Source organism: Mya arenaria, chromosome 6 (genome assembly GCF_026914265.1).
Source record: "Mya arenaria isolate MELC-2E11 chromosome 6, ASM2691426v1".
Taxonomy (NCBI): Eukaryota; Metazoa; Mollusca; class Bivalvia; order Myida; family Myidae; genus Mya; species Mya arenaria.
In genome coordinates this window covers 17,100,605-17,113,452 of record NC_069127.1, presented here as the reverse complement: position 1 = coordinate 17,113,452, position 12,848 = coordinate 17,100,605, and the positions used below count along the sequence as shown (strand labels likewise).

The following is a 12,848-nucleotide window of genomic DNA, read 5'->3' as shown; positions in this document are numbered from 1 at the left end:
GCAGGGATTCTTACCCCCGAAAACGACATTACACTCGTTGATTTGACACAATCTGTTATTCAGCTTAAGCTTGATATCATTTAAGACTACGCAGTCCTTCACAAAATTGGAATTAATATTACAAAATCTAGTTGTTTGTCGCTTCCGCTTATCAGTTCCATGGTCAGTAACATTTGCCGGACAACCGCTTGGTTATGTCGAATTTTCCACTCATTTCGGGATATAAGTTAACTCTATCACTTAAATATGGGATGTGAAAAACAAAACGTATAAATGAAAGGTGCCAAAAGGGCAAACACTCATTCCACACTATGAAAGGTTATGTCTTATACAGCAAAGGTCTTAGTCCACTCACTTCAGTAAGCATATATCGAAAAGTCATTATTCCAACTATTTTATATGGAAGTGTATTGTGATAAAACCTCAGACATCGGATCTCAATATTATCAATAAAACTCAACATTATATTGTTACAATGATTCAAGCTTTTAATAAACGACTTAAAATAACATTCCGACATGTGTGAGTCAATAGTGGGACTATATCGTCTAATAAGCTTTGTCGTGATCCACAAATTATCCCTTCTGTAAAAGATAATGACGTTGCTATCCGATAGTTTAATCGTCAAAACAAAAATATTGTAGTGCATAATGTAGAACGTTCCAATTCAAGCTGACAAAGTACTGTCCATAAAACCGTTTAACAGATTAAATGTACTTTCTGGCGCGAAAGACTTACAAGTGAAACGTACTTTCTACTGTTCAAAAATCTCCATAAACAAATTGAACCATGTGCTGAGTGGTAGACCGCAAATATTCGCTCGGACTTAAAACTTGCGCACTTCATTGCTAACTTGTGACAAGCCCTCTTCACTGAACTCCGTGTTAATTAGCAAATGAGTTTTCTTTGATAAAACTGAACATATTGTTTCTGCTTGTTCGGTCACATTTTTATATACCATGTTTTATAGCGCTAATACCATATAAAAATACACGTTCAAATCAAAACTTCATATCACAGATTATAGACAAACAATGCAAAAGGAAATGAAAACAGAACAACCTTTCTTAATAATGTAACGCTTATAAAATCCAAAGCCTTATGGTAATATAAAACAGAGAACACAATCAACAAAAACATTTTATACAACATTACAAAATAATGAAATCATTCGTAATAGGTAGTGACATTTAAAAGCTAAAAAATATATGATACAGTTTTAAAATTATATATAGTCTAATAATATCTACTTGATGTTATAAATAATCAGTTTCCATATATCCCAGTGAAATAGTGAGTTTTGAGTGCTTTTTTGAAATACTAAATGAGTATTTCATCGAGACAGTTAATATTATGTCGGCTAACCTCTTTGAAATAAACAGCCCCGCCACAAAGTTCTTCCTAGACCATTAACACGTGCATTATATCTTGAAAACATCCGGTAGGTGCATGTCGGCAATGTTCAAATTCCTCAAATCTTCCTCAGTCTTGAAATCAGTGAGTCTGAATTTTTTAACAACGTTTGTGCACCGTTGGAAAATCTCTCTGTACAATTTGAAGTCAATCCTATCTCTCCACCACTGTGTGTTGTCTTTCTTCCGTAAGTCCTCGATGATCTTGTTGTTAAGGTCGCCTTCGTTCGGGATAACAACGTCCAATGCCGTCGCGTCTTCCGGGCGCTGTTCCATGCCCAGAAAACTGTAAAGACTCTTTATTTTTCCACTCACATTACGCTTTAGATCATCGTAAAACACTATCTTTACCCTGCCCGGGTGCTTCTTCATTAGATCCATGGAACCTTGATAGTCTATTTCCATTTTTCTGCACAGGCTTTCTCCCATTTCAACGAAGTCACTGACAATCGACTGGAACGAGCTCTCCAAGCGGCTATTCATGATAGCGAATGGGTTACGGGTTGGATGACCTTGAGATCGGGCTTCCGGTCGAGGAGAGGACCCAATGAGTCAGTGGTGATTCGGAGCGTCTTGACTACCAGGTGCCGGAAGTTAGAGCAGTACAGGGCCTGCATCGGCAGACAGATGTCCCTCGGCTGTCGTTTACTGTAACGGCACTCCGCGTATCGCCGCCAACTCGGACCTAGGAGTTTATGAATTTAATTTTCTTTGAGAAATTGTAGGGTAGCAAGTATACAGCCATATGATATAAAATGCAGCAGTATATTTAGAGGTTTAAACATGGCGGAGCCGGTCCGTTGGCCCGAGTACCTAATAACGTCCCGCTCCAACATGCATTAACAGCTTTTTTTTTTTATATAAATTTACTTTATTCTTCGTATGGTTTACCTACACTCCAGTTGTATATTGTTATCTATTTTAGGCTTGACGATGAAAAGTAAACTTACACTCAAATGTATTCTAGTTTTTGAGAGCTAGTACAATGTTTGAAAAAGGCAAAAACTTTTGTCACCAATTTATTTTTCCATCAGTTTCAACTTTCCTTTTTGGGGCTTTGTTTGTTTTTTTTGTTTTTTGAATGGCATAGCGGATTAAAAACGGCGCCCTAATAGTATTCACTAGTTATCGAACACTACCCATTTTCCTAAACTGCGTTCGCGTTTGCCTCCCTTTATGATTTTCACAATTAATCTGTTCAAGCAGATCAATAAATTGTGATTATTTAGTTAAGACATTAGTTCACAGTCGCAAAATTTGATTTTAAGGCGAAAATTGAATTAACGCGCGAGCCGGTTACGGGCCGTCACATGATATCGATTATCGGCCCTGGAGGTAAAACATAATCGCCATGCAAATAATCGCTAAAACCCTGTTCAACAGTGTTTCTGTATTCAGTAATATATGCTTTAATTAATGCACACATTCCTATTTATAGTAACATTTTATTATAGATTTTTTTCTCGCCAAAATTGATTAGCGTTTCCGCCCGTGAGATTATCACGGCACATGAGAACGATTATGGCATACTTGTCCGAACTCTCCTAGGCTTGATCGACCCTAGCTTTGCTCTCCTTTTGTAATGAACATCAAAATCAGGCGAAGAAAAAAGGAAATATTTGAAGAACGGCAATATTGCAGACTTATTCTGAAAACAGCTATGAAAATGTTGCCTATTTTAATTTCCAGTCACTCGTTATTTTCACAGCTAATACCATTCATAAGCAATTTGTTATGTCCCAGTTTTATGCTAATCATATATTTTATTATTCCACAAAATAATGGTTAAAACCAGTTCAATTCATTGATAAATGATATAACAAATGTATTATACAGGATAATACATGGTTGACCATCGCTTTTGTTGATAATTATCCCTCGGGCAATTATTTTACCACTTGGGCAATTATCAACCAAATCCCACGATCAACCATGTATTAATCTATTAATAACTTATATTAATGTCATACCAGCAACAACAACAATAACAACAACAACAAATATCTTTATTACACTCAAGTCATACATAGATGACAACATGAGGACAAATAAGTTTAGTCAGCAGTGTCAATAAAAGCTTAATTATACTAATACGAAGAACGATGGCTTTGTCTCGAGTGGCGGAAATAAAATGGTTTTGTATTTTTTTCATGGTCGTACATGTATCGAATTATATCTTATCATGGAAAAGAGGAAGACATTTATTTTAAATATATTTACAAAATATGAGGGATAAAAGGGATATTCAATATAGTGCCAGATTACAAAGGCTGTGCCTTGGACAATATCGTATAAATAAATTACAAACGTTATTGGGGAACTCAGTATAATTAATTCAATTTAACAAAAACCTAGAGCAATTATACTGGCTGACATGCATTGTGTATTAAATGTTTTACAAATAACGAAACTCTTGTCAATAGTTTAACAATTGTGCAAGTTAACATTTCCTTGTATTTAATTGTATTTGGCCTATTGAAATAATAGGTTGGTTGGTATTTTCTTCTGACATTTGAAAAGGATGGGCAAACTAATAAGTAGTGGTATTCATCACCAAGGTCTGACCTACAAATATGACAGTATCTTTCTGCGTAGTCAACATTATTATACCTTCCTATTTATATCGGGAATTTGTGGTTCACCGTACGGAATTTACTCATAAAGAGTTTCAAATTAGGAGCAAGATTTAAAAAGTATTTTTCTAATTCGAGGGTTTCCTTGAACAGTGAGTAGTTTTTGCCTTTAGAAGAGTTATTCATTACAGAGTGCCAATCTTGTTTAAACTGGTCGATAAGGACTTGTTTAACACATTTATGTAAATTAGGGTTTATATTTGTAGATTGTTCTAACCATACATTGGAAAACCCAGTATGATCTAAAATTGATTTGATGTGATCTGTCCATTTAAAAGATCTGGAAATATCATTTTGCATAGACTTATAGCAAATATGTGATAATTTAGTTTGTTTACCTCGAAGAATGGATATCCAGAATTTTATCATTTTACATTTTATGGTAATTTCTAATGGGTATCGTCCAGTTTCACCATACAGCATATAAGCAGACGTGCTCATTTTAGTTTTTGTTATTTTTCTGAGAAAACTAAGATGAACTTGCTCAATATTTTTTAGGTTTTCATAGCCCCATACCTCAGCAGAGTATTGGCAACATTGTATGGTCAAATAATTGTAATTTTAAGTCTGTCGGTATATCTAGATTGTAATACGTTTATAAAGCAAGTGCATTGCGTTTTTGGCCTGTTCAACTAAATGGGGTTTTTGCGTTAAGAAAACTTCCAGAGCTTGAAAAGAATACTCCTAGGTATTTATATTTAGTAACCGTTTCTATTATATTTTCTCCTATTTTGAAATTATAGCGAGTCGGCCTATAAGTGCCAAAAACAACTACCTTTGTTTTATCGATATTAACCTTTAAATCAAAAGTACTGCAATAATTATCAAAATCATCAATCATTTGTTGCAAATCAGTTTCACTGTCGCTAAGTAGCGCTGTATCGTCAGCGTAAAGTAGGGCGAGTATTTTTAAATAGGTAACCAAAATTTGTTCATTGCGTACACTTATTTCGACTCCTGTGTTGTTCAGATTAAGAAGTTAGGATGCCATATCATTTAGAAAAATTGCGAACATTACCGGTGACAATTTTTCTCCTTGTCGGTCCCCTTTATTTTTATAAATGGGCCGAATAATACCCGCTGTCCAAACTTCGGGTATATGACCGGTCTCCAAGATAATATTAAATAATTTAACATAAATTGGCATAAGAGATGAGCACGTAGATTTAATGTGTTCGTTAAGGATGCAATCAAATTGAGACGGGCATTTTCCGTTATTCAAATTGTTTTCAATTTCACAACGGGAGAACGGCCGATTTAGTATGTCATTAATTATTGTGCGGTCTAAGGGAGGCAACTCGAAAACTTCTTGATTACTACTATCATTCAGAGTTTTGAAATGGTTATACATATCTGATAAGGGGGGTAAAGCACTGCGATTTTTTTATTCACTTTGTTAAGATACGACCAGTACTCTTTGGGTTTGTGGGTTTTTAAATTACAAAGTTTACGCGCTGTTATTTCTTTATGCTTACTTATAAATTTATTCATCGTTCTTTTATAAGCGTGACTAGCATTTCTTAAGTGGCAAGCGGCGGATTATGGTCGAACAAGCATCCTGCTATACAGACCTGCGTATTTGAGGTTGTCTGTGACCTGCTGCTGGACGAGACTGGATATTCGGGAGAAGTCGCAGCGGAAGATGTCCGCGAACACATCCGTCATCAGGTCGCCTACGGTGGAGTTCCTGTAAAGCATCACACAAAATACCACACGGGTAGGTACAAACATGTATTTAATCATATAATAATACACACAGTTAGAAAATAAGAATGTATAATTAAATCTCAGTTGTGTATTAAAGAAGGAGTGTGGTTCATTATTATTACATTTCGTGGTCTTTTTATGTACAATTCGACATTGTGACGTCATGCCAGATAATAAAAGGTCACATTTCCAATCACCGTGTATTAAATGATGGTTTGAATGGAACTTTGATATATACAAGGTATAACGATGCTTTTTAATGTATATCATAAGTTGGTATGATTTTTACACGAAATGTTCACGACAACCCTGGGTGTCTAGAAACCTCTTTGTAAAATGACATTGACCTTAGTGTCAATATTAACAACGCAGGTTCTGCAACGATCTGCTCATAAAAAAGCTTATTCAAAGGTCATACTGACATCTATCTATCGTTGTTCAATCATTTTCCAAGTCGAAATATACAACATTTTGATATTGCCATTAATGTTATATTTCACTAGGAAATGAGGCTGCCAAAACTGTGCGCGTTTCACACGCTCATAACCAGACAACGGCAAAACAAAAACTTTTACCGACAGTCTTCATTTCTCCGAGATTTGTTGTGTACATTTATAAAGATTTATATTTAAATGTCTAGTATACCCAACAATATAGGCACTCACATGGGTACTTCAGCCACCAGCTGCTTCATGTCCCTAAGGTCGCGTGCACGGTTTACAGCAGCCAATCCTAGTTCCCTAAGATATAATAACAACTATAAAGAAGATGCTTGTTGATATCAGTGAAAGATCGTTTTTATTTCACGAATGATGTTGAAAATCATATTTTGACGAACGACCATTATTTAACCAGGTAGCTTTATTGTTTTATTATACTTTGCATGATTTCGCTTTGAGAAAAGTTATGCCATGTAGCTTATATGACATATCATATGCAATATCTGATAATGTATTCATACAGCTGTCAACTTCGATGTCACCACTAGCGAAGTTAATACAAAGTTCATCAAACAGGTACCTTTTTGGTCAATGTAAACAGTTCATTGCAAATAAACATTGCATATATAACAGAGCTTGTTTTATGCTACATGGATATTCATTCAACACTCATTTTCAAACATCGGTCTGATATGCTTGAAGACGGGTCGTTTTCCAGATAAAAAGTAAAGACCACGCTTGCTTGTTGACTAATTTTGGGTGGATGGAATAAACATTTTAATGATTAGGTAAATGTTGCGTGAAAAAAAATTGATTCATAAAATTACATCGAATTTATGTTCTGATATATTTTCGTCCGTAATTTGTTTTTTTACGAAATCAAATGTAAGAACATTCATTTGTAAGTGCAAAAAAAAGTTTGAAAAACAAGATAAACATTTTCTAATAAAATTCAATGATGTTTATTTTCAAACATATCTTTATATAATTATATGCAATAAAAGAGATAGTCTGACTCAATTTGCAAAACAGTTTTCTATGTCTGACTCTAAACATGGACTGTGAACAGTATTTAATCACTTTTTGTAGGTGTATGTAGTTGTAGACATGGCAGCAACTTACCTGCACGTGTTGTTAAGAATGCTGCAGACGGTGCCAGGCGACCGGAAGTACTCCTGCTCAGAGAATCGCCAAAGCGGCTCGTAAAAGTAGAATGCATCAGGCCTGAAACATACAGGCAAAACGACGTCATTTACCGTTGGCGTATGAAGAGGAGTAATTAAAAATACCAGATTGACTGAAAAAACTAAATCAAGGTTTGAAACCTGAATGATAAAAACAAATTAGCCACTGTAATTAAACAACAAAGATATGAAGCAATGAACACTCTGAAAATACATGTTCGGGCTTTAATTTGTATCCGCTCTGTTAGAATTCAAATTTTATATAAAACTTCAGTTCAATATGAATCAAATAATTGTACAACTATCCTCAACACGAACCTAAAGCCGAAGAGATTCGCTGTGAATCGGGATCCGCCGTTCTGGTAGGCATTCACCAGCAGATCATATCTTTCCGGGGGTCGATCGTCCCGGCTGTTATAAGCTGTAATGCACATGTGACAGAGGAGGTGTTTGGTTATATACGGATGGGTTGAGGTTAAAATGGTGAAATAAGCAATAAATGCTATCGCCGGCAGTATTTTAGTTCATTCAGATGGAACGCCTGGATCGGGTTCTAAGCAATATTGAATCTCTAGACCTTTTCGAACATTTTGATTTAATACATTTTCATATTCAAGTATAATGATGACGATTTATTTAAGTTCATTAAAGTGTAAATGATTTTTGATATATTTCGACTTAGGTATGACCTATTTTACCTTTATGTAAATAAGTATGACTGCTTGTAAATTCCAAAAATGTCTTTATTCAGAAATGAGTATGCCTTTGTGTCAATACGATCAGTACTATTGTCCTTTCCGATAACTCGATTATCTTTCCCTGAATACTCTTCAAGTGGACATGCGCAGAAAGCGGAAATTTACTTTCGGGGACTACACAAACCAGGAACTAAACAGCAACAAGTGAAAATGGAAAGTAAAGATTCAAAACATATAAAGAAAACGGGCAGGAAAACCCCTAAGTACTGTTGTATTTGTAAAGGAATTTACAGAGGGAAGGTTATTGATGGGAGAAAAGTGTCATTGCACCGTTTTCCTCAGAACAAACGTTTATGCAAACGTGTGTGGGTGCAGCGATGTAAAACGGTCATGATATCGTTCCACTGGAATGAACACAGACGATTGTGTAGTGAGCATTTTGTTGGCTTCAGAGGACCTTCTTCCCAGCATACACTTCCATTTATGTTTCCAACTGAGACTGGTGCTACCAAAACCTTCCAACCAACGGTATTTTTTTTCTTATGTTATTTTAATTCTTCCTTACATGCACCTCAAAATGAATTATGATATATCAACGGTGCAATTATGATATATCAACGGTGCAAAAAACAATGTCACTGCATTTATTTGTAATTTTTGTAATTTTAGAAATAATTAAAGAATTGTTTTCAAATACAGCCTTGATAAATGTGTACCATATAGCCTGGCAGAATTTGTACCAAAACATTTATCTTATACAGTTTCTTTTGCAATTTCAGCACCTTGATGAAGACGTAGGTGATGATGATGATGATGGTGATACGGTCAATGACGATTTAGACCTAGAACTGTCAAATGATGATAGTATACAGCCACAACTGTCATTTGTATACCCTTTCGGACATGCCATTGATACCTCGGTCCACCTGCATGATTACTGCATCGGACCAGTACTACAGCCACAGAATCAGTCCTTTAGGTATTGTTCAATATATAGATATTGCTTGTTGTGCTATAAAATCGATCTGATTATTTAATTACTTCTGATCATTTTTCTTCATTCTTTAACAAAAATAGGAAAATGTAAGTGTTTGTAAATGTTTAAGGCCAATAAATCAAACATTTGGTTCGGGTTACCAGACTGTACATGTAAGATGTGGTAAATGGGTACATGATCAATTTGTATATGTTTCAGATGTTGTGACACACAGACTGAGAACAACTGTGCAGAGATGGAAGTACAAACCGAAGAAAGTTTCCTGGGAAAAACAGCACACTTCAGTTCACAAACAGAACATTCTACTAAAGACTTTGGTGTACACTGTCAGCTACCTATGCTCACATGTGATGACGTAAAACACAGTTTGTACACCGGAATCTCTAATCGAGTTGTGTTTGAAGCTTTTTTTGATGAAATCAAGGATGAAGCTGAAGTGCGGACATCAAGGCGGAAACTTAACTTTAAAGATTTAGATGGAGGACGGCCAAGAACTCTAAGTGTTCTGGATTATTTTTTCATGGTGCTGATGCGCCTACGTCTAGGTCTGTTATTTGAAGATCTAGGTACTAGGTTTTGCGTATCCACTTCACAATGTAGTGACATTGTTGAAAGATTGATCAACTATTTACATGAACAATTATCCTTTCTTGTTCAATGGCCATCTCGTCAGGTAGTGACAAATAACATGCCTGAACAATTTAAAGAGAAATATTCTAACACTAGAGTTATTATCGACTGCACTGAAATTTACAGTGAAACATCCAGTTTCCTGTCTTTGAAAAGTTTAATGTACAGTGATTACAAGTCTCACATGACTCATAAGATTTTGGTGGGTATAAGCCCAAATGGTGTTGTAAATTTTGCTTCTGACTGTTGGGTGGGCTGTACCAGTGACAAGAAACTCACAGCAAAATGTGGACTCTTGGGCTTGCTTGAAGAAGGAGACGCCATATGGTTGGTAAGGGTTTCACTATTACAGACCTTACTACTCCAAGAGGCATTCATCTCATTATTCCACCATTTAAACATAAAGGAAAACAATTCTCTAAACGTGAGGTTCTCCTTACAAAAGTTTTGCAAGTTTACGAATACATGTTGAAAGGCAAATGGAGAGAATCAAGAACTTTCGAATATTGCATGGCAATATTCCAATAACACAGTCAAGGAGAATTTCTAAAGTGTTCAAAATATGCACATATTTGACAGATCTATGGCCACCACTTGTTCAATAATAACTCATGTGTCAATGAAAGCGTTTGTATATATCAAGCATTAGATTTAGGGATAAAACTTGTATACTTCTAACTAGAACAACTTGTTGATCTTTCTTCTAATGAAATTGTAATTTTGTTTTTAAATCCATTTTTCGAGCAAGTTATATGATATAATTATGAGATTACACATTTGATTCAGGTTTGAAAACAATGGATAAGGAAATATGCTCATGTGAATGGATTTCAAGATTTGATTTGAAACATGCATTAAGTGATCAATTTATTGATATATTTTTTTGTTTGTGAAACATCTGCTTTGTATTTTGTGGTTTTATTATTTGTAACATTTCTAAGAATAAAAGTCAAAGATCACTTATTAAGTTTGGCTCTGAAATGAGTTTTTTTTTATTTGCCATGTGTAATTGATCTACCACGTACTTCAAATCATGAGTATTGAATTGCTTATCTCTTAGGATTCTTCAGCATGAACCATTTACATATCAGTTTCATAATTGAACTAAGTGGAAATAAGAATAGGCAAGAGTGCCATAGATAAAACTGAAATGCCCGACAATGTTAACTTTAAGATACATTAGATTAAAAAAACTAGCCCCATGATATGTCCCAATGTTTAAAGGGACTGTACACCAGATTGGCACCAATAAAGTTTTTTTTCTGTAACAAATCTCAGGACAAATTATTTAATAAAATGTTTTACTCTTCTGATATCATAATTGTAAAGAAATACCAAAATGTAAAAGAAAAATGAGCTATTGTTCGAACCAGTGTCACCAAAATAGCTGTCCAGTGTTGTATCCACTTTGCTACGAAGGCTTACCCGAAACCATATGAATGTTTAAGCTAATATACCTAACCTGGTTATATCCCATGATATCATCAACTAGCAAATCACGCATAAGAATGATTCTACTAGGTTTACATACCCAGTAAAAAAAATAATGGAGAAATATGGGAAAAAAATGCGAAAATAAATTAATTGTATACTATGTGGTACTTCAGTTAGTTAGTTTCAATGCATTGTACATATTGATACCAAGTTTATGTCAGTTTTTGACAAGTTTCTTTTTTTCGCTATTTCATCACACGGTGTATAGCCCCTTTAAGTTTTGCATTATGCAAACATAAGAAAGTAACACTCATTTGTTGTTGTTTTTTAATTAGCAAGTCAGAAAAGGAGAACAACTCGACAGTCTTGAGTTATGGGCCATGCAGTAGCTACATGCAAACCAATATTCAGTAAAAATCAGCTACCTTTTTAAACAATGGCGATATAAACGCTATCACTATCCTGCACAAAAAAATGCAATAATAACACATCTGAAAGGTTAAACATATGTCCATTTATTAAGCTCAGAAATACATCCCTGCAAACTAGATAAATGGAAAGGAGAAGTAGAAAAGGTCAAACATAAAACAAGGAAATAATTAAAGTAGATTTACAGCATCACATGATCACAATATGTTGACAAAAAGTACACATACTTCCAAAATACTGTCATTTATTTAGATTTACAACTTTTCTATTCCACAACTTTTCTATTCATTGTTTCAAATTCATAGTGACAATACAGTCATTTTGGAGTTTCATTTTGAATTTAGTTATGAAAATAACTGAAAGCAAACAAGATATTCACATAATTTGTCATTATTGATCATTCAAATGTACATGTATGAACAACACATAAACCAGACGATGTACAAATCAATTGAACAGACTCATTCCCCTTTGAACACGTTGTGCGTACAGTTCAGGAATGTATGATTCAAGGCAAAATCTGTCAAGTTGACACAACATTTTCAGCCAAAATGATTCACAAAATGCAATTATCTGTATAGAAAGACCTACACATGTCCAAACTACAAAATCAAACCATTTCCTCCCGGTGATTCCCATCTGCCCTTGGAACTGGTAGTAATATTTGTGTGTTTCCTTGAGTAACACCTGGCCATTCTCTATCTGACAAAAAAAAATCATTGTCTTCACAGCATTCCTTAGGCGTTTGCATTCTCCATTTCTTAGAGGCAGGACACTTAATCCCAACCAGACCAACACTTTCTGTACAATGTGAACAGAACACAAGCCCATCTGGACTGGCACCAAGGTAGGGTCTGTCGGCACATACAACAAGACCACTGTCTTTAACTGCTAGTCCTTTGTGGTCAGTTTGCCTTGCTTTCGCATACATTCTCTTTGCAGCCTTTTCATGTTTAATTCCATATTATGTGTACTTGCTTGTGAAATTGGAATACAACAGCTGCCGCAGGAGTCCGTCAGGTTCAGTTGATTCTTTCCTACGACAGATGCTGCCAAAGTTTGAAGCTGTTAGGCGTTCTTTTCTGGCCTCTTGCCATTTCCCACTTTTTTGGCCCCTTGTTAAGATTTCAGTTAATTAAATTTCTCCAGCGCTTTGCTTCAAAGAGTCAAAATGATCCAAAAACACTGTCTTACTAGAACTGTCTCTCAAGTTCTCATGGTAGTTGAATGGCACAGAATGTAATACAGGGAGATCTGGTTCATTTTCAGTTGTTTCAATTTCAA

At 35.1% G+C, this 12,848-nt stretch overlaps 1 protein-coding gene and 1 long non-coding RNA gene across 2 annotated transcripts in view; both read right to left on the bottom strand.

Annotated features, from left to right (window-relative positions):
• The window catches only part of LOC128239409 (carbohydrate sulfotransferase 3-like), a 102,011-nt gene that overhangs the window by 51,515 nt on the left and 37,648 nt on the right, over positions 1-12,848 (bottom strand). The gene's annotated exons all lie outside the window — the stretch shown is intronic.
• On the bottom strand, positions 6,417-7,769 carry LOC128239410 (uncharacterized). The gene is made up of 3 exons (XR_008261873.1): positions 7,695-7,769; positions 7,315-7,416; positions 6,417-6,492 (listed from the first exon to the last, which is right to left on the bottom strand). It is a non-coding gene; the product is annotated as an uncharacterized LOC128239410 (long non-coding RNA).